Source organism: Ambystoma mexicanum, chromosome 13, assembly GCF_040938575.1.
Source record: "Ambystoma mexicanum isolate Mex_15411 chromosome 13, UKY_AmexF1_1, whole genome shotgun sequence".
In the NCBI taxonomy this organism is placed as follows: domain Eukaryota; kingdom Metazoa; phylum Chordata; class Amphibia; order Caudata; family Ambystomatidae; genus Ambystoma; species Ambystoma mexicanum.
In genome coordinates, this window is record NC_090938.1 from 138,908,930 (window position 1) to 138,932,463 (window position 23,534).

The 23,534-nt window shown below is 43.7% G+C and overlaps 1 protein-coding gene and 1 long non-coding RNA gene across 8 annotated transcripts in view; one reads left to right on the plus strand and one right to left on the minus strand.

Moving 5' to 3' along the window:
* Positions 1-5,959, plus strand: part of LOC138520988 (uncharacterized) — a 258,021-nt gene extending 252,062 nt beyond the window's left edge. Inside the window, exon 4 of the long non-coding RNA XR_011282901.1 lies at positions 5,603-5,959. This is a non-coding gene — a long non-coding RNA (uncharacterized lncRNA). The remainder of the gene's footprint in view (positions 1-5,602) is intronic.
* Positions 1-23,534, minus strand: part of SCUBE3 (signal peptide, CUB domain and EGF like domain containing 3) — a 785,923-nt gene that overhangs the window by 292,168 nt on the left and 470,221 nt on the right. The gene's annotated exons all lie outside the window — the stretch shown is intronic.

Genomic DNA, 23,534 nt, shown 5'->3' on the forward strand with positions numbered 1-23,534 from the left:
CCAAACATGACCATACTTCCCAACTGTGGCCCATGCTTCCCAACCATGAAATGTGATTCCGAACCCTAACCCATGCTAAGAAGCAATGCCCTGTGCCTCCCAAACAAGACCTATGCTTTTCAACCATGACCATTGCTTCCCAGTAAGGGCTTGTGCTTTTCAACCATGACCTGTGATCCTTAAGCATGACCTTTGGTTCCACACCATGACCTGCGATCTCCAGCTATAACAGATACTTGCCAGAAATGACCTGTGAGATCCAACCATCAACTTTGCGCTTTCTATCATGACCAATGCTTCCACAGTAGGCCCTGTGCTTCCAAACCATGACCTGTGCTAAGCCACACTTCCATATTTCCAAACATGACCTGTGTTTCCCAGCTATGACCGAGATTCCCGACTATAACCCATACTTCCCATCAATTGCTTCATAATCATGTGCTGTGCATTCCAAGCATAACCTGCGCTTCCCAACCACCACCACCCATGCTCCCCAAACATGACAATTGCTTCAAAGAAAAGGCCTATGCTTTTGAACCATGATTTGAGGTTCCCAAGGATGACTTGTGGTTACACACCAGGACCTGTGTTTTCTAACTTTCGCCAATAGCTGTGGTATTCACCTACCACCTGTGCTTCTTAACAAAGACCAATGATTCCCGACTAGGTCCTATGTTTTTCAACCTCGGGCTCTGCTTTCAAGCCACAACCCGTGATTTTCGAACATGAACTGTTTTCCCAATTACGACTGTACACCCCACCCATAACCTGCAATGCCAAACCTTAATCCATGATGCCCAACAATGACTTCTGCCTCTAACTATGACCCATTCTTCCCCAGGTTAGCCTGTGCTACCCAACCAGAACCCACCTAGACCCTTGCTACCCAGAAATTACCTTCAAACCATGATTAGTGGTCCTCAAGCATGGCCTGTATTTTCCATCATGACATGCACTTCCCCACTATGACCTGCGCTTCCCAGCAATTACCTCTCACTTTCAAGTATGACCTGTGCTTCACCACAAACGGCACATGCCGACCAATTAGGACCTTTGCTTCCCAGTGTGAGACACTTGAAGGTGTCTCACTCGCTAGTCCCCGGGGATCTGTCATCCAGGTGGCCAGGACACGGCCATCGCTACTGGATCCAGTTCCTGGGGGTGGACCAGTGCGGGAGGATCACCTGGGTGAGGGTCCTTTGGGGAGCGGAAGTGAGACACCGAAGGGTGAGACGCAGTACCCCCTTCCTTATGACACCTTTTCCACATCCTACCCCATAGGATATCTAGAAACTCAACCCACACCCTTTCTTGACACAAACACCTCCACACAGAACGATTACCATGAAAGACAATGGACTAACACCAGAGCCGTATACCTGACATAACCCAACACAAGGGTCAGGCAATTGTTGATAATTACACACACCTGACTTCCCTTTCCCCAAAGGGATAAAAGGCAGAGCACAAAGGCACACTGTGAGCAAGGCCAAACGCATGAGAAAGCAGCTATTTCAGGATGGAAGTTCAACCGGAGGAGAAAGGCGGTGAGACCTGAAAGGATGACGAGGAGGGAATTGCCCTTGCCCTTTTCAACCCAGACCCGCGGAGCCTCCGTGTAGGGAATCTTAAGACCGGGTATTGCAGCTGGCAAATGGTGCGAAGGATGTCAGTGGACATGGGCCTTCTCCTCCACTAATAGCCAGGGAGGGGAGAAGCGTTTGCCATAGTGGTACCGTCTTTGACTCCAGAGGCAAGACACGCTAACAGAGTTCTGCATAGCCGGTAAGAGCTGATAATGGACCGGACTGTGTTAAGCTCAAGGTTGCGAAGAGCAACCATGTATGAAGAAAGAAGACTTATGTACAAAGGTCTTTTATGAGTAAAATTGGCATCATAGTTAGAGTGGTCCGGCGATACGTGGGCCCTCATTTGAAGGACTCTAACTGCTGCCCCGATCCTGAACAAGGAGAATGTGTTGAATAACGGGATTGAAGTGGTGCTGCAGTGGGTTATGTTGAATCCTGTACATAGTGGAAAAGTCTTTGGTTATTGTAGAAACTACAAGTACCAAGAGGCCTTAGGGGAGGACGGCGTAAGGTGTCAAAGTGGTCATACGAGGGTCAAGCCAAACCCCTTGTACAGTCGAAAATCTTTGGCATGTAGTGGAAGCAAAGAGAACTATGTAAATGGGGCCAGTATGAACCCGACTGAGGGATGCTTACAAATTAGGGTAAAACAGTAACCCATGCAAATTCATTGTGATGGCAGAACTGTGTGAAGCCTGACTGGGGGCTTAAGGAGAAACCTGACTGGGGGCTTGAGAGAAAGCCTGACTGGGGGCTGAGACCCAAACTTGGGTAAAGGAAGAACCTAAGGGGTCTAGAAGAACTTTCTTTTGGGAACTGTGTTAAAGGGCAATGTGAACCCGACAGAAGGATGCCAGGAGAAAGTCAAGGGAAGTGAATCCTGCATTGTGAGAGAACCAAGTAAACTAGGTATTTTGGTAAATGTGAACCTGGCTGAGGGATGCCTACTTATTAGGGTGAAGAGTACTAAACCTGTGAACATTGTGACGATAAACGTGAACCCGACTGAGGGATGTCCACGGTGTGTTGTTGGTCTAAGCCCGACTGAGGGAGGCTAATGTTGAGAGTGGTTGATCTGAGCCCGACTGAGGGAGGCTAACATTGAGAGAAGGATCTGAGCCCGGCTGAGGGGGATCCAAGGGTGAATAGTAATCACTGGACGTGAAGATTAGCAGAAGGAACCTTTGTTTTGTTGTTTATGGCACATCAGGCCTTCTAAAGCAAGAGAATTTGCATAGAAGAGACTTGGGCACACTAGGCCCTGATATTGAGGAAAGGAACTGTAACCTCGTGCCGGAGAAGCCCAGGAGTGTGCTGTGCTCAAGAGTCCCGCCTTGTCCAGTGCTAAAAACGTGGGGAAGGGAGACCCCGGCCATAATATCCTGACTTTCATCTTGTGAACACTTCTTTCTTTTCTTGTGAACATCATCCCACACTCTTGTGTAGCATAATGGTAAGGATTGGCAATAGTTTTTTTTTTAAATATAGGCCCTGTTTAGTGTTCTAGACTCCACAAGGACTGTATTATTATTTGATGGTCGTAGCTTGCTCCCATCTTAAATTTAGGTTTAGATTAGGCATTTATCTCACACATTTGTACACTTTAATAAACACCCTTGATCTGTGAAAACGTGTTTGTCTTACTTTGATACCATGCCTTCCTTACACCAGCCAGAACAAGTGCTTTCAAACCCCACCCTATGATTTAAATGCCATGACCCGTGCTTCCAAACCATAACATATGCTTACCAAACATTGCATGTGTACTTTACAAGTACTGCTTAACATAAGCTTCTCATGGTTCCCTACTGACCTGTGCTTTGCAACCATGACAAATGCTTCCCAGATATGATCTGTGCTTCCCAACCTTGACCCATGTTTCTCAAATATGGCTTGTGCTTCCCCATAATAAACTGTGCTTACCAATCATAAACCCAGCTTCCTAATCATAAACTGCACGTTCCTGCCATGACTCGTGCTTCCCAACTTTGACCCAGTCTCCAAACTGTGATTTGTACTACTCGGCTGTCACCTGTGCTTCCCAACCATGACCAGCCTCTCTACTGTCACCTCCGCACTCACGCCCTGACCCATGATTTCCCACCATGACCTATGCTTTCCAGCTACTGCCCGTGAGTCCACATAATACTCAGTGCTCTTACTGCCTCACAAACGTGCTTGTTAAAGCATGACCTGAACAACGCCCAGATGTGTGCTTCAGTTCAAGGAGCATGACTGTTACTCTGTACTTAGCCTATTAAAGGCCAGACAGTGCAGAGCGCCTTCTCTTAATACTCGCTTCGGTTCAGAAAGGGCTATTTGTGTAACTTCTAGGATGCCACCAGATCATGGCACCTGGCCAAATACCACAGACTTCAACAGACGCATCAGTCAAGGCTAAGAGTAAAGTCGGTGCAAAATCACATGACCATTTATTTTTCAGGGAGCTGACATCAAACACCTTGGTGTCTCACAAAACCAAAGATCATAGAGACATTACAGAGGAGCGAGTGTTGCAAAACAAAATGAGAGAGGTGGAGGGACTGCAAAATCTGTGTAGGGATCCCTATAATATCCATCAACCAGAGACATACACATTTCTCTGGCCGATTTAGGAGCACCAAGCATGTGTCGTATCGCAGGAACCCGAGCCACACCCTGAGAAAAGCAGCGGTTAGCAAATAGCCCGGCCAACGTCAAGGACTGCCACTGAATTCAAGAACACACAGTGAGTGAGGCAGAGAGGAGCCTTGATGTATGCCAGAATTCTGAGGGTACACCCTGATTTCAGGTGACAAAGTAAATTCAAGTTATTTCATCCATAAACTCAAAAGACAGTTCTGGTGTCTCCTGTTGGAGGTACCGCATTGCCACTGGGCCAGCTAAAAAAAAAGAAAAATTGTAAGGGGGACATCACCAAATTATTGGCACTGGGCCTCACTAAATCCTGTGACAGACCTGCAAACTTTATATGTCAGGCTCCTAGCCCCCGCCTAGGTGCTGGGACCGCATTTCACAGTGAAGGGCCCTTAAAGTGTCCATCATTGTGAAATGCACAGCAAAGAAAAAGCCAGGCGATGCGCCGAACGTAGAGAGGGCCTTTATCATACGATGCCATAGCCGCTACACACAGCAGGACACAACTGGGGCCTATCTACCCCATCCCCCGCCAACAATGGGAACCTGCTGGGGTCAGGGTGGGCCCTCTTCATACTAGCTGGTACCAGTCCCAGGAGGAGGAAGGAGGGAGGGAACATGAAGGTGAGAAAAGGGGTGTTAGGGAGGGGTGCAGCTAAACCACCCCCTAGGGTGGGCTTATAAGCACAGCAAAGTAGGAAGACAGTCCTATTTTGCCGCTGCACTGAAGGAAGATAGATGGAAGGGACCGTGTATCCTGACTGCAGTGTCTCAGTCCAGTGCATGCAGTGTTCCAGTCCAGTGAGTTGGTGGAAGGGTGAGAAACACGAGAAGGAAGGAGTCATAAAACTTTGCTTTGCAGTGTGAAACTCTGCATTGCCCCCAACTCCTCTGCATAGGTCCACTGTGTCCTGCAGGTATCAGGCTGCACTATGAGGCTAGGAGCTCGGACCGCATTTCACAGTGAAGGGCCCTTAAAGTGTCCATCATTGTGAAAGGCACAGCAAAGAAAAAGGCTTTTCTATCACCATTCGAGGGATAGAAATACAAGTGGAACAGCAGCTGTTTATACTTGCAGGGTGGGATCAGGAATGACTCTTTCATGCATCGCACACACTCTCCTGCATCTGTACCAAACAGCAGTAAGGGAATGTCTGTTTTATGAGCATTTTAAATATTGTGAATATTGGATAAGCTTTACAATGAATAGGAATGCAACCTGAGTTGTGCACATGTTCAAAGGGGACGAAAAGGAGCATTTGGATGCGAACATTGAAATGTCATTCAATTGTACAAGTACCTCTCATTAATATATTCTATGAGTACTCTTATTTCTCTTTATAGTCACGCCTGCATTTCTCTTTTCTACTTTCCAGGAGCTAAGTCCACCGAACGCCCTAAAGCAGGCTGCATGAACAGAGCCTGCGGATTCAGACGAGGCTTGTTGCAAGAGCGCCTCCAGGCATGTGGGCAAAACCGATTCACCACTGGCCGAGTACAAACAGACTTAAGAACCTGACATCTGCATCCTTTTGGAAACCACGAAGGCCAAAGTGTTTCCTCACAGCAAGATGTCCTGCTGGGGGAGAACCGCACCAGACCGAATGCCAGGAGAAACAGTGCCTTCTGCAAAGCAGCCGCAAGAAGAAGGCAACTCACAGTCCAAGCACTTCCCAGCCACAGCTCGACTGCCTATAGATATGACAGCATTAATCCACAATAGCTCCCAGGCCTGCTATTCATTAGTTTGAGGGGAGACCGGGGTGGGGGGTGGTGGGGGTAAGTAGATTTATTTCTTTCCTTTCCTGCTTTAAAAAACTGTAATAAAAACCTTCAAATGAAAATACCTGCCAGTGCGCCCAAGCATTAATGAAACTGTCATTCGCAGGAAGCAGAGGATTCCCGTCGCAATGACTTGTGGCTGGCTCAGTCAGAGGTCTGCCTGCTAACCTTGACCCACTCCACTTCAAAGCACCTCGCTCACTTCCTATGCGGCTCAACTACACGCAGTGCCCGAGGACTCGCCAGGAAAGGTGCATGCCCCGCCTTGGCAGTTTCAAACGAGTGTAGCTCGAGTACAACTAGACAGGCGTGTATTTGAGTATTTCCACACCGAGTTTCCTATCAGTAGAGGAACACAGCAATCCCCGAGTAAGATTGCACATATCTGCCCATTGCATAGACACTGTGAGGTTGGCATAGTAGTTTCGTATGAGGCATTCCACATTTCTAACAAAGGGCTTCCACCAGCAGATCTAAAGAAATCCAGCACCCGTTCCATAACACACAGGTCTACATGCGCAGGTTCAAGTAATGCCTGAAGGCTATCCCATGGGGTCTCATTCAGAAGAGCTATGTCTGATGCACCTGAGTATACATAGTACTATCCCAGAGGTACATTGAATAATGGAGCACTATCACACAGCTCTCCCAATTCCACCTCAGTACATGATAATGGCATTCGGCTTCTTTACACATTAAGCAGAAGCACACATGTATGACACAGGACAGCATGCCATGCCAGAGTATTGTCATAGAACCCCTCCTATTCATTAGAAGTACACACATGTAATGCCCAAGTCATGCAGGCGTTAGCTGCTCAGGGGGTCTGATCTGCAGTTACCCGCTCTCACCAGTTGAGTGGCTGCGAGTGATACATTGTGAGAAATTACCCACTTCCAGAGCCAAGAACACACAGTTGAGGGGTGTGAGTTACTCTTTGCTTGTTCCCATACAACACCGCAGTAGTGCTATCAGTTTGGGCAGTGGCGTAACACAAAATGTGGGGGCCCCCAGCAAGCCTTGCTGAGGTGGGCCTACACTGCCCCCACCCACTAGGCATGGGCAGCGTTACGCCAGTGGTTGTGGGACGAACCCCACTTGCCCTGAAGGTACGGAAGGAATGTCTTTAGGGGCAAGACGATCTTCTTAAGCTCAAGCACATTGATCCTTCCCGATGTGACCACAGTTTGTGAACTGGAAGCTGACCGAGGGTTGCACCCCAAGTGAACAACAATGGCTGGTGTTTGTGGAGATCTTGCACTTGGTTGTGACAAAGGAAACACCAACAATTGGCGCCAAAGGGAGAGGTTTCTCCAGCCACTGCTGAAAGTTCTCTAGCATTTCCTTGCTGATAGAAGCCTGTTGGAGTTGTAGAACTTCAAATCAGTCCCATTTACCGCAAATTTGCAAATTAATCTTTCAATGTGTAACCAAGGTGTGCGGACCAACCTGATTATAGGCGGACATGTGACATAGTTCACTCCTGAACTAGAGAGTGATGGCCGAAGCCCTTCCCATGAAGTGAGAGAATATCGCTCTGACTCTGGTTAATTATGTCCTGCGCTACGCCAATGACTTGCTTTCTCTGTTTGCTGACATGGATTTCGGGGAATTTGCTCACAAGCCAAACCAGAAATCCTTGGCAGAGGCTTCACCCATCTAGTTCTCGAAGTAGAGATAGATGTGGCTCATCGTTCGACAAATACATGCGGTCGCCACAGACCTTCAAATTATGACTTTCTTTGTTTGGTGTTTTGGAAAGTGCAGCTAGTATAAAGGATACTTCAGAGTACAAAAGTTGAAAGGGAAAGGCAGAAAAAAAGGAGCTGGGTAAGGAGGTCTCATCCTGTAGAAAAGATACATGGGAGAACATACATTCAAGGCTTCCCAGACGCTGCACAGGGCAAAAGATTACAGACTTCGTTACTGGTCACATTTAGCAAATTAACTAATACAATAAAAGTGTGAGGTATTATTATGGCCCATGACGATGCTTATTGCCTTTTAACTGGTCTTGGAATGCATTTTTGAATAGGAGGGTTTTCATTTTTTTAAATTTCAGCTGGTCTTCCTCTGGGAGGGTATTCCACATCAGATCCAGGTACTGTTAATCTTCTCTTCCTGAATTTGGTTTGCTTTAACCAATCAAGAGCCAGGATGTTGGTGGTGGGAGGACTACGTTTTGTCTTCAGGGTGTCGGGAAACCAGTCCAGTAGGTACTTGGGGCTAACGTTCCATTTCATTTATTGAATGTATATAGCTCTTTTGCTAAAGCGCTGAGCAGATAAGTATGGTACAAAAGAAGCAAATGAATAATTACAATATTAACACATTAAGATCCCAGCAGGTGTGATGTGAGAGAAGAATGAAAAGGGAAAGGATGGGCATTCCAAAATTTGGGAGCCAGCAGAGCGAAAGAATGAAATTGAGAAGAAGCACATGGGGGTTTGGAGTAATCAAAAGAAAGAGATTGTGAGCACAGAGAATGGGGAGGAGTATACAATGAGACTAAAGCCCGGTAGGGAGGAGCCAGACCGTGAGCACATTTAAAAACAATACACAAGAAGTGGAATAAAAGATGGGATTCAAAGGATAGCCAGGCAATGGACTGTAAGTACACAGAGATAGATGCTCAAGGGGGGAGCCGGAAAAGAGTATGACTAGCAGAATAGATGATAGAGTGCAGGGGGGGCATAGACGATGGGCGGGAAGACAGAGAAGCGAAGCAGAGCAATAGTCAAGCCTAGAAAGAACCAAAGAAGAAATAAGGAGCTTAATAGCAGAAAAAGTCAAGAGAGGGTGAATTTTCCAAATGTTAAAAAGTTGAAAGCAACAAGATCTAGAAGTAGCAGAAAAGTTAGATTAGAGTCAAAGATGGCTCCAAGATTGTGAACGGAAGAGGGATGATGGAAGGGAGAAAAGGATTGAGGATGGCGAAAGAGCGGAAGAAATAGAGCAGGAAGGAAGATGATTTCTGTTTTAGATGAGTTCATCATCATGATGAACAGGCTATTAAAAAGGGGGGGAAGTAATATAATAAGAAGAAACGGAAGTGAACACTAATAGAGAAGTAAAGGATTGGAATGGCATGGGAGCTCAAAAATTCATTCATGTGAATGGAAATGAATGGAGATGCTTGGTATTGACGCTTAAAGAGTCTATTAATCAGCTATAAGAATTGAAACATCACCTTTACCATGAATGATGGTTTTAAGTGCATCTCATGGAATGTGCATGGACACTGTGAATGATGAATAATGGGGATTTATGCGCATCCTTGAGATCTCATACAATTCTGCTAAAAGTGGTGTGGCTGGTATCTTGTCCTGTATTGGATGGGTTTCAAATAGCTTTTCAGGCTACCCTGCAAGGGTATCGGACCCGACCCTCTGGGGGTCTTTTAATAGCAATCCAAAAAGATGCTGGTTATGAAATAATAAAGCAACTTAATATTGGAAGAGGAATGACTGCAATGATTTTGAAGGCCCTTTTGGTTGAGAATATTTATTGGCAGAGTGTACACACAGACCTTGGAATTTTTTTAGAAAGTCTTGTGATGCTGCTAGAAGAATGCTATGCTACTTTTCAAGTTATTGTAGTGGGAGATGTTAACTCCTACTGTGGAGGCAGTGGAATTGGAGCTAGGGAAGTGAGAGGGGTATGTGCTCTGCATGATGGTCCAAATAAAGTTAAGTATGGTGTAAGGTGGAGGAAAGCAGCTGAAAATTGGGGGCTCTTCATGCTAAATGATCAGCTGGAGGGAGGTTTAGAGACTCACTCAACATGGCATAAAGGGTCGTCGGCTTCAGTCCTTGACTATTTCTTTTGTTACAAAGGGATTGTTGCTTCGCTGTGTGGATTTTTGCATCAAAGAAACCAACTTGAGCGACCATAACATGCTCATTTTTAGGTGATCACAGAGAGTCAGGTTAGTGGTCTACGGCCACTAGCGGTTAACACTAGTGGCAAAATACTAATGGAATGTGATAAACACTCTCTTTAATGAACAAATAAAGTTGTCTCTTGTAAATACTACTAGGGAGCAGAAGCTCTGCCTATACTCTGTAAACAATATATATACACCCTTCCAAAAAACAATCTCATCATGTTCGATTTCAAAGACATGAGCGAACTTGAAGTCACTGCCCTAAACCATCTAATTACAAGGGCAACGCCTGCCCAGCGCAGATCATTAAAGACTGTGCCTCCCCCCTGCTCCACATCATCACAGAATTCATTAACTCGTCCTTCCGGGCTGGACACGTTCCAACTGGACTCAAAGAAGCTTGGGTCAGACCACTCCTAAAAAAACCTTCTCTCGACCCTTCAACCCCTGGAAATTACATACCCATTACCACGGTGCCCTTCCTGCTCAAAATTCTTGACAAAGCAGCTTACCTGCAAGTTCAAAAATGTATCGAAGACAATCCCCTCCTAGGTCTTCGACAGTCCGGTTTCCGGCCAAGACATGGCACGGAAACAGCTCTGCTCGACGTAAAAAATCAAATGGATGACCTTAGAGACGCGGGCACACCTGCACTGCTCCTACTCCTCGACCTCTCCGCTGCCTTTGACCTGGTGGACCACAAGACCCTATGCCATCACATCTCCACTGCAGCCAACTTCTCCCCGAGGGCCTGTGCCTGGATAACCTCCTTCCTACAGGACAGAGTCATGAAGGTGTTCTCAGAATCCTCATGCGCCAACCCCAGCCTCATCAAGTGTGGGGTCCCACAGGGATCGTGCATAGCTCCCACACTCTATAATCTATTCACTAGACCACTATTCAAAATTCTTGACGCTCTGGGCATCTCATACACTAATTATGCTGATGACACCCAGGTGCTGATCCCCCTCTTTGGTGATTATACATCTGACCTCAAAACCCTCAATGCCATCTACGCCACAATCCAGTCATGGATGGCCAAAAACGGGCTTTGCCTCAACAGTGAGAAAACAGAACTCCTGCTGATTGGGGCCCCCTCCACCTTGAGGAAACTAGATGAACGATACCAATCATTCACAGTTGATAACATCCCTATCGCTGTCTCCAAAGTCATCAAGACACTGGGCATCTACATTGAACCTGACCTATCCATGAACAGACAGGTCAACGCAATTGCATCCTCCGCAGCGTACCACTCTAAACTCCTCAATGCAGCTAGACCTTACCTGTCCCAACCAAACTGCCTCACCATAGCTAGGGCAATAATTGGGTCGAGGTTGGACTACTGCAATGCCCTTTTGGTAGGCACCTCCCAAAAAAACTTGGCCAAACTACAACTAGCTCAGAATAATTCCCTCAGGGCCGCAACCGGCATCTCAAGACGTGAACACATCTCTGAGGCCAGGAGGAAGGTACACTGGCTGACCGTCAAGGAGAGAATTACTTTCAAAACACTCGCCCTGGCGCACAAGTGCCTGCACGGTCGTGCTCCAGCCTACCTAGCTCAAAGAATCAGCTTGCACACTCCTACTAGGCCCACCAGAGCGGCCTATACCAACAGAATCCTTGTACCTTCCACTCGCAGAGTGAAAGCGGGCGGTAAAAGCTTCCCCAACATGGCAGCCACGCTGTGGAACTCCCTTCCCCCCTCCATCAGGGGGATTGACTCCCATGCAACCTTCAGGAAGGCCATCAAAACTAAACTCTTTGTCTAAACAAACTTTGCTATGCATACTGTAACATGATTCTGACAATGTACTGCTTCCTTGCATAACTGTCATGAAAATGTCCTTTGTTAACCGTAACTAATTTCTGTTTTCAAGTCTCTGCTGGGGCCGCATTCCTGTAACCCTGAATCAAGCCTCCTTAACCTTCTCATAGCGCCTCAATGCCTGAGGGCTACAGTGCGCTTTACAAATGCAAATAAATAAATAAAATAAATCATTGGCTTAGTAAGACCTCTGGGAGGGGTAAGACATATACATGTCTTAGATAAGGTAGTTCATGAAAGGAAAAAGGCATGTAGAAGGACTATACAAGACATTAAGAAGATGTTTGCAATATGAGGATTTCCTTTAGGAAAGAAAAACAGAGTTTGCGGATGTGGCTGAAAGCCCGTCATCTTATGCAGCAAGATGAGAAGAGCATACTTGCCCTAGCCGTGCAGAAAAAGGAGGCTAGTTTTTGGGAAATGGTAAATGCCATGGAAGTTAGGCAGTAGGTGATGCAGGCAACCCCCATCACAGAGGAGGTGTGGGTTCAACACTTTACAGAACTTTATGGAAAGAATGTAGGAGATATGGACCAACTGGGTCTTGATGAAGATGTGCAGCGCATCTTAGAATTCACAGTAGAAGATATAGATATGGCGCATCAGAAGTGCCATCCCAAGTGCCTGTTACGCCTGTTGGGCCGGGGGTCGGCAGGCATTTTTCCACTATACAACGTGGGAGTTCTGTTCCATTTGTTTATTTCCACAGTAACCTTTTCTGGCTCCCTCCTGATAACACTCCGCTTGCTTATTCTTTCTAACTTGCTCCCCTACCTTAAAGTTTACAAATGGGCGTTTATACGTTTATATCGCACAGGTTCCTATGTGATAGGTTGATTACTCAGGGTTTTTTTTTGCTCTATACTGTAGCAATAGACGTTGAACATGCCGCAAGTGCATTATTAAAAATTGCTAAGTATTCATGTCACGTGCATTGTCCATCGAATCTCACGTTAATGAGTGCATTTCGATCTTTATAACCATTTTTGTTTCATCATGTGTTGTCTATTTTTCTGTACAACGAGTAAGGTCGGATTCTTTTCACTTTACACAGTATCATTTTGTGCCTACGTTCCTGTTTGTAATTTGTCTTGCTTGGCCAATTTTTGTTCTTTTCTCCCCTATCTCAGAAGGGGGTGAGGGGTCATATAAGCCATTAATTAGGGGGAGGGGGAGAAAGAAGGGAAAAATACTTCTACCTAGGTTTTGCTTTTTGCTCACCTTTCATTTAGAGCTTGGCTCAACGCGCCTCACCCCAGCATTACCATGGTTGGGGGAATGAGGAGCGGCAGACCTCTCGCTCCAGATGGTAAGAAAGATTCCTCGGCACCTGAAGCCCCCGTACCATCTACTAGTGTATCCAAGGATGTGTCCCACTCTCTTTCAGTCAAATTTCCCAACACAGCCAATACCCCGACAAGTGTCATAACAATGCTAGACAAGCAGTCCCCTCCGTACTCAAGAGGGGCTGCTTGCATGCCTAGCTTTGCTTGTGTACAGGTCCATCATGCCTCTTCATTCAAACGCGATTCCTCAACCTTTTCTCAGCACGAGGTATGCAACATTGATTTTCCAATATTGGATAGTCCCACAATTAATCCCACTCCTTCCACTTCCATTTTACACAATCCCCACTTGGAAGAAAGGTTCAACCACTCCTTGTCGGATGTCTCTATGCTCATACCGCCAATCATGGAGGAACTCGGCAAGTGGGTTAGACTGTCTCTAGGTCCATGCAACCTTACTCTTTTTCCTCCCAATCACATCGATGAAGTGCTTATTTTTTCCACTGCCACTGCCTCATACTCTGCTTTAAAGTGTCCTGTTACAATCTCCTCTACTTCCTGTGAACAGACAAATGTGCCTATAGCAAGATCATACACTTCCCTCTCCAACGACCTCTCCTGTGAAATGAAGGACAGTTTGTGGGAGCAGGCGGAGGATCCCCATCCCAACACCAATGCCTCCTTCAACTCCACTTATGGGTCACCCCATGTCTACGCTTCTTCAGTTCAAAACAACCTATTTCAAGATTCAGACTCTTCTGAATCCTATTCCTTTCCAGTCTTGATGCGCATTTTAAACCTGTTGAACAAAGGCCATGACCTCACACATCTTGAACTTCGCAATATGCAATCCACTCTCTCAGATATCTTAGTAAAGCTGAGTCAACTGGAGGGCTTTATTTGTGCTTATGAACATTTCGTGTCACCTAAACCTGCCTCTGTGATGGAGTACTCATACTTCTACCGCCTCACTTGCTTCCTAAACTGACTGCATACAGGTACGAGCCATGATGACTCAAACTGAAGCCTCCACCACAACATTTCCTCTTGTAAAACCATCATATGCCTCCGTTGCCTGTAATGCAGGACCTCTTTCTGAAGCTATATGCCCATGTAATTTAAGGGAAGTGTGGGAATGCACCAATATCAATGCCGAAAAGATTTCTGAATTACTACTTCATGTGCATTCGTCCCAGGACCCCACTGCTCTCACACATTGTATAGGATGTGCCACTCGACCAAGGGACATAGAAGTGGTCGATTTGGGAAGTGAAGATCCAAATAGTGTGTCTCCTCTCATAGATCTGATCAATGCCGCCAAGACTGCTGCAAGTCCGGAAGTACTGAGCAGACATTGCAAAACACCAGCCCCTCTCCTCAATTTCTTTCACGTAAATTGAGAAGGCTAGATCTTAGAGCAATTAAAAGACGAAATAATAGAACTAATGCCAAAGAACCCACAGGAAAAAAACAATAAATCAGCCAAAAATCTCCGGCCATAATTCTAACATAAAAATGCTTTCTAATCTCTCTCCTCATGATGAGATTCTCGATCTTTACAAACTTGACGAAGAAAGCAAATCGCTCTTACAGGTGCCGGAGGATTTATCCACCTTTGTACCAAACACCAGTATCACATCTAAAAAAATCAAATAAAAAATAAAAAAGCGTCAGCAACCAACTCAAAACTCTATTGAAAACAATAGCCTTGAAACTCCTGCTACACACAGACTAATCGACTCTTTTGTGGCACCTGCGCATCTCATCTTGCACCATTGTGGGACTAAAACTCACTTGTCCAGTTTTTTTTCGGTAATAGGCACAAAAAAAAGTTATCTTGCATCAGGCCTCAAAAACTCTAATCAAGCAACTAACAAGTCTGGCATTGTTAACGCTATCTCGGCGCCTAATACAACCTCATAATGAGCATGAAGTACCCACACCAGAAGTTGTAAATACCAGCCTGAGCCCAATCGTGTTAACGCCGAAAGCTGGCCATACTGATACGACTATGGATTCTAATGCTTCCGTCAATCTCGACCTTGCATCTAAAACTTGCACAAATATGGGCTGGTCGAGCGACCCTGCAATCCTTGGCTCTGCACGCTTAAATAGTTAATTCATCCTCAAAATATTTAACCAGATTCCTACTTTGAGGAATCTCAATTCAGATAACATAGATTGGATCACTTTGGCACCACACAATAACCACTGTATGATATGTCCAGTGCATTCTTCTATTATCTTAAAATTGATATGGGACCATCGTGATGATCTTATTCTTCTGGGTCTCCACATCTCACATATTCAATCAAGAGGACACTCATTCTTTCATCGTATTTCAACCTCCACTCCTTGAGCAAGGCACGAGTACAGCTGCCTCCAATGACAAATGCAAAGCAATTAATCCAGAGCTAATCTCACAGGTAGCTACAATCACCTCCAACATCAATAATTCCAATTCCAATCCATAGACATTCTGGCCTTATATTTCACTCATGGAAATCATGTGGGTTCAACAATCTCTTCTCAAGTTTTAAATCACACACAATTTTCCATATGCCTTCTATTATCTTTATTCAGGAAACCATGTGTCTTCAACATTTTTGCATAGATGGTTTCACCACTTTTACTGATGTGGCTAATAAGGGAACAGCTGGTCGTCCTTGTGGAGGGTTGGCCATCTTGGAAAACAACAAACGCAAAGCCTTCTCCAAGTTGATATATGCATCTGACACCTTGTTAGCTATTGAATTTATTACTGACACTCATTCTCCCATTCTGTATTTACTAATATGCCTCTATTGGAACCCTGCCAAAATGTCTATCATAACCATCTTTGACTATCTTGACATCCTACTGCAGCATGCTTTTCTCCTTAATCCCCAATATGAAATAATTGTAGGTGGTGACTTCAACTGAAATTGCTCTAAACCATCCTATGATCCACTCATGTACGGTTCTGTACATCATGATCCTAGTTTCTCTTGCAGTGGTCGGAGCTGGATTCGCTATCTTGAGGCCTGGGATCTTCATATTGTTACTAATCACAGAAATAAAACCCTGTTTAGTTGTCACAGCAGTCTTTCTCAATCAGTTATAGATTACTTCTTTGTTTCTTCAAACCTTCTTAACTTTTGCCAACCCATGAACTCTACTGAGGTTCGTCTTAGTGATCATCTGGTCTTCTCATTAGAGCGTCCTTTTGTCTCCGTTCATTGGAACGTTAAATTGTGAAGATAACTCATTTCAGAGATGAAGGGCAGTGTATTGTTTGACAAGTGCTCATTTTACTCAGATAATGATATCAGACATATAGAGGAACACAACAATCTACTTATTCATGCTCAGCTCACCCAAATATCTAAACACAAAAACGTGCTTTCCCCTCCTCACAAACAGAACCTTCATTGGGAGATTGCGACTTTAAAACGCGATATAAAAACAAAAGATTGAGGGGAATCAGTAGAGAGAATCATTCTCTTGAAAGCTATACAAGACTCAACAAACACGTCATTCAGCTATATAGGAATACCATTAAGGCTTTTGAGTATAACTTATATATTGCCGATAATCAGGCAATGATGTACCATCTTTGCAAGTCTAATTCAAAGTCCATATGGTCCATGTTAAAAGGTGCCCCGACTAATTCTCCTGTCACAATGAACTCATCTATCTCGGCTGAGATGTGGACACAGCATGTGGCTCAAGCATTTAGACTTCCTCCATTACATGTTATGATCTCTTTTCACATCACAAATGTTTGCTCTATGGTACAAACGCAATGGTTTGTGGAAGATGGGCAATCAAGAAACTTAACTTCAACAATTTGTTCTTAAATAATAAATAAAGTGATCCAAAACAAACAAAAACAAAAAAGAAACTTAACTTCTCCAAGGCAGCTGGCCCGGATGGGCTACCAGCCTGCGTAATTAAAACTGACGCTGCCTTTTGGTCAGGTATTCTCAAAGTAAAGTTTGAGAATATCTTCAGTTCCAACAGCATTCCTCACTCCTGGCTCACATCAATTATAATTCCTATACATAAAAAAGGGAATCCGTCCCAACCATCCAATTAACGTCCTATTGCTATTATGGATGCTTCCTATAAAGTGTTTTCTATCTTGTTACTTAATGAGTTGGATAGGTTTATTCGTGAGCATGACTCCTTTTCCCACTTCCAAACTGGGTTTCGTAAGCACATGAGAACCGCCCCTAATGCTACAGTGCTTTCCCATGTGCTTGAAGCCTCCAAGAAAACATCTGGTGGTCCGGTGTACATGGCCACCTTGGACATGAGCTCGGCTTTGGATTGCATAATACGCAACTTGGTATTGTAAGAAATGACACAGTTGGGTATTCCCCCATTCATCATCCACATAATTGCTATGCTTCATCGACACACCTGCTACAGAGTCCGCATTAATCAGGAAGGCTCCCTCACAGATGAGATCCCCACCTAAGTGTGGGTCAAGCAAGGATACAATTTTGCACTGACTCTCTTTAACTTGTATCTCTGTGACATGGACACTATTTGGGAAAATCAAATTGCGTTTCCCAATAGGTTTGGTCATCTGCGTCTGCATTGGTTAGCCTTCGCAGATGATCTCATCTTCTTCGATAAAACCCTGTATACGCTCCAGAATAAACTCAACTCCTTCTCTACCTATGCCTTCCAACATAATCTACATGCTAATATTGCGAAATCTAAAATCTTTGTTTGCCGGTAGGAATTTCTTTTACATGGACCTTAGATGGCTCACCCATTGAGCGAACAATGGAATTACGATATCTAGGCTATGACTTGTCTGATGTGTCATCAGTAGCAAAATGACAATGCTTGCGTAAGCAGAAAATTAGACCTCCGACTTCACAACTTAAAATCATTTATAAAAGATATTGTAAGTTTTCACTTAATCCTGCCATCGAATTCTACACGCCCAAGGCAGAATCAATCTTTTTATATGGCCTAGATATGTGCCTGCTTGACATAGACGACATGCTGGACTAATTGCAAGCGACAATGTGGAAATACACTTTGGGAATGGCCAGTTTGTTACAGAATTCCATCTTGCGCCACAAACTGGGCCTTTACTTCCTGTCTGCACGCTTTCACTGGAGACAACTCAATACCTATTCACGCATGCTTAAGCCACCAAGAAACTCGTTATACGAAGATCTTTCGAAGATGCTTCTTAATTTTAATCCACCATTTATGGTTCGATTTGATAAAAGAATGAAAGTGATCTTGGGTAACATTAATGTTAATTCACATGATCTTTTAGCACGTCCTGCATATGCAGAAAATTAATTATATGAATATGATTGGTCTCTCACTATTGATGTTTTGGGAGGTTATAGCACGTAATAAGAATACTCACGTTTTACGCGAAAAAGGTTACCGAGACTGATGTATCTAGTATGCTTTCCTTGTGAAAAAGCACGTACTATGCATATGAATTTTAAATTTAATCAGTTTCACACCAACTAACGCATCAAACATTGGCACTTAGGCAGTGCTACTAACTCAGCAACTTGTGGTTTTTGTCAACACAGTCAACAAATGGAAACTCTAAAACACCTGGTGATCTATTGTCCACATTATGAAAAAGTGAGAAAATCCATTCTGGGCGAAGCTAACATCGGAAAGACTATCCATTCTAGGGAGTCACTATGGTTGAGGTGCATGTGGGGTAATAATAGATCTCTTGTTCTTTCTTCAGTCCGCTTGTTGAATATAATCAATGTTGAACTATCCAGCCCTCAAGAGTTAACACAAGTGCTGTAGCTCTCTATTATCTTGCCATTTGGGCGTTGTGATATACTGTGCACTGTTCCATTCTATTTTTTTAAGGTTGCTGGTTTTTGATAAAGCACTGTCTATTGTTTCCATGTTGCCACTAAAATTTAACTGTGTAATGTTGACTAAATTAATGTGTTTGTTAGTCTCGTCATATACCGCAACGTATGGTTGGCTGTGCCATGAAATGCTTTGACCTTCTCTACAATTGCTGTTTTGTACTGTTGGCAGTTTGCACTTCTTTTTTTATATCTGAATTGCATTGACTTGTTCTGAATAGTTACGTCTCAGCACTGATTGCACGTTGCACGTTGTTCTTATGCTTAATCTGCTGTGTGGTCCTTCTTTATCAAACCCACCTGGGCCCTAAATCGTTTTGTCAGCTGATCAATTCTGGAACGCTACATGATGAGCCTATTTCTTCCCGATGACACTTCTAATGGTTGTGGGTATTGTTGCGCTTGCCATGAGGCTGAACTATTACAAGTTCATTTTTATTATGGTCACTTTGACCTGTTTGCAAAATTTCCAGAGATTTGGTTTGGAGTAATAACATATTGTGTGATACAAAGATGTAATGAAAGATCTTCTTTTCCCTTCCTCTTTTCTACATTGCTTTGGCCGGAATGTCTCCTTGGATTTGTCCATTCAGCAAATTAATGTTCCTTGAGTTTAGGGCTTCTTGCCAGGCATGACCCCGTTGTACTGCTTGCATCGATGTTGTGCAGTTGTTATTGAATAAGGTGTCATTTTCATTGAAGCAATGGATGTTTAAGTCCCCACAAAGTATTATCAGTGGATCAGTCCACAAAACAAGAGAATTATCCACCAGGTCCATTATGGTGTTTGTAAAATGTTTTGCTCCAGCCGACGCATTGTTCCAATAAGACAATTATGCATGGATTTTTTAAATTGGCTCTCTCAATTTGGGTGTCCAGTCATTATCTCGAAAACAAAATGTCGAATTACAATAATGTCGAAGCAATAATGTCGAAAACAAAAATGTCAAATTTTTTTATTTTCTATTTACATGTTTTTTTGGGGGGTTCCGGTGGTAAAAAAAGGGGTAAAACATAAAAAAAAATTTAAAAAAGGGGGGTTGGGGGGGAACCCTCCCATTTCGAATAAAAATCAACAAAAAAAAAGAAATTCGACATTTTTGTTTTCGACTTTATTTTTTCGACATTATGACTTTCGACATATTTGTATTCGAGATTATGACTATAAACCCTCAATTTGTGTTGTTAGAATCTGGATGGATGCATTGGGGTTTTGGATTGATAATATTTCCATTATTATTTCATGTTTTAATGCTATTTGTAGACCTGACATTGGTCTGCCTTTCAACCCCTTCACTGCTGGATTCAGGTATACAGTGTGTCCATCTAATACAGGTGCTTTCCTCATCCAGGTCTCTTGAAGGCAAATGATAGTCATAATCCAGTTTCCCCTTTCCAAACAGGTGCCTAAACCCTCTTGTGTTCCAACTTCTCAGTACTAAATTGTTTGTTGTGCTGGGTTGGGACAGTTATAGTCCATGTTTTTTTTAGTGTCAGTGCACCTACCAGCCAATTCCAATGTTCTTCCTCGTTGTTCTGTTCTGTGTTCAGTTTTCCCAATCATCCTCCTTCGACCCCTCGGGTGTCTTCCAGTGTGATCGTCATTCTCATTTCTTGATTTGTGCATTTTTGATTCTCTAGAGGCTGTCAGGTGGTCTCTCCCTTGCATCAAGTCAAATCCCTGTGGTAGCAAGTGTGTCGCCTTATCCAGCAGCAGCTGTTTCACCAGGTTGGACGCAAGGTATATTATGAGGACAGAAGGAAGGCTGGAGTCAAGATTAGAGAACACATCTTCACAGCTGTTCAGAAGAGCAGTTTCCATGCCTCTGGCTGCTCTGAAGCCAGACCAGTGGTCATAGAGGCAACAAACAGATTTACTGTGAAGAGTAAGCTGAGATATAGCCAGCTTTTGCAGTAGTTTGCCCAGGAAAGGAGTGATAGAGAACGGGCAATAGTTTGCCAGACAGGTTGGATCAGCCAAAGGCTTTTTAAGGAGGGGATGCACAAAGAGTGAATCCCCAGCTCTTCTAAAATGCTAGTTTTAGGGAGAGGAAGCAACTTGAATGTGTGTCACAGCCCTTTTAACCTCAAATCCAAACCCTGGGGCTGTTTGAAGGAGTAAATATTGTTTATGGTTACAACCACTTTAATGTGGGGTGAGTGTTGTAGAAATGAGTCAAGACTACAATCATTTTATCACAATTATTTTTTTAACAAACTTAAAGGTCTTTGGCTGCTATTAAGTTCACAAAATGTTCTGTTGTTATGCAATGCAAATAGGAACCCTCATTGATGCTATTTGTCCCCTACCTTTTCTCATGGGGGTATTTTGAAACAGTAGATATGTTTATTATTTATTTTAAAACATCATAAGGAAAGCAATACATTTTTGGCACAAAAACACTTACAAAATGTACCACTGATAACAGAGCGGAGATGTCATGGGTGCTTTACAATGGGATGAGCAAGGGTGACTTGAAGACCAGATGTTGCATGGGAAGGTGGAATCATAAACTATGGATGAGTGCAGAACAGAATGACATAGGAGCGGGATGGTGGATGAAGTGCTAAATTAAGAATAATGGGGTGACAGAAAAGTGTAGTAGGTGTGTACCTGACTGTAAATCTTGAAATGACTACCTTCTAATGCAAAATGATGTATTTTGTTACTCCATGTTTTGATTATTTGCTTTGCTTGGAAAGACAAGTGTAACATTACTATTATGACGACCGTATCCACTGAAAGTGAGCGTTAGAAATTATAAGTGCCACATTTTAAAAAATGAAGGCAGTTTACAATGTTAATAAAATTGGATAATTGTCTTCGCTTTAATAGCTTCTTTTACCAAGAATACACACTATGTTCTCTCTCTAAATGTCTATTTTTTGGAAATGTTTGCATTCAGTTTTTAACCAATGTTCTGTTTTTTCTGTAATCACCAAGGTAATGTTTAACTTTGTGTGGGCCACTGATTGGTTAATAGTGCTGCTGATCCCACACATGCATCTCTCTCTATATAAATTGAAAATGTGTGGATATGTGTGTGTGTCTGTTCAAAACGTTCAGCATACTTCCCAACATGCTACAAACCTGAAATTTGGCATGTGTGTAGGCTCAATTGTATAGACAATGTAAGAATGAAAGATAAGCAGTCTACAATGCTTACCCCAGCCATATGTGGATGTGTGTGTGTGTCTGTTTGAAATGTTCAGCATACTTCCCAACATGCTACAAACCTGTATTTGGCTTGTGGGTAGGTCCCATGGTGTAGACAATGTAAAAAGTATAAAATATACAATTTCTTCTCTCTATTTTTTTTTTTTGTTGAAGCGGTCTGCAATTCTTTCCCTGTTATATGTGTGTTTGTCTGTTCGAAATGTTCAGCATACTTCCCAACATGCTACACACCTGAAATGTGGCATGTGGGTAGGTTCCATGGTGTTTACAAATGAAAAAGTATAAAATATAAATGTTTCCAATTTCTAAGCGGTCTGCAATGCTTACACCTGCCATATGGCTCTTTGTGCCATAGTTCTGCCGTAGTTCTATGTAAACTTCAGCAGTTCAGTATTTCCAAACTTTCCACACTATCAGCATTCTAGCTGACATTAGCAGCACTCACTTTTGAAGTTATGCGGGTGATACAAAACAGTGCGTTTGTAGTAATGTGGGTGACAGGAAACAGTGCATGTCTCTTCAATAGTGTCCGCAATTACGTTGTCCGTCACACCATGGCAAATATCTCATGATAATTACAGGAACTTCATTTCCAACGGAAGTAGATGAATGTATGCCATCTCAGTACGAAGCTTACACGCTTCTGCCCTACAATTATGGCACTTATGTTGAGGTCGCTGCTGCCTTGGCTGTAGATCGGGACACCAACAATGTTGATTCGCAATCTTAATGCTCCAACTCAAAGTAACTGGAATCGATTGCGTTGTTATTCGGGTAATGCAAACAACCATGCAAAATAATCATCTATATACGTTCATTGAAGGAACTTCAAACTAGGACTAAGGTGGAAATTACCATGCAAAGCATGGGTACACCTGCTAGTAACAATATACAAACATTAATAATTAACAAAAATAGAAAATAACATCGCATTCTGGCCCTCTGCTCCCTTATAAGATCTGTCAGAACCCCAGCATCCACCGCAGACCCTGTCCATACTCCTCAACATCCCCATACAGATAATGCTCCCTCAATTTGTTTCCAACATTCGTACAGGGTACACGCAATGGTAATTTGTTTCCAAAGATTGGCCAGTCTCCACCTTGGGAGGTGTCCTCAATTTCTGTTCCTCTCATTCGACTTATAATCATACAAAGAGAGAACCAACTAGATTGATATGATATGATATGATACGTCTCGGCGGCATCTAATAACTCGGCTGAACTCTTTAAAATCTACAAGGAACTGGCCAATCCTGCTGCAGTCTCTACCTCTCCTGTCCCTTCCCAGGCCCTCACTTCACTTCATCTCTAAAACTCAGGACATCCTGTCCTCACTCTCCTCCTTTCCCCTCCCTCCCTATACTCCCTGCTCTTACTCTGGCCCTTCTGCAGCCACCCCTCCTCCCTCCTTCTCTGCCTTTCCGCAGACAAGGTTTCTAGACTAGTCCGATCTATGAAAGTCTCGTCAAAACAGGTTCACCCCTG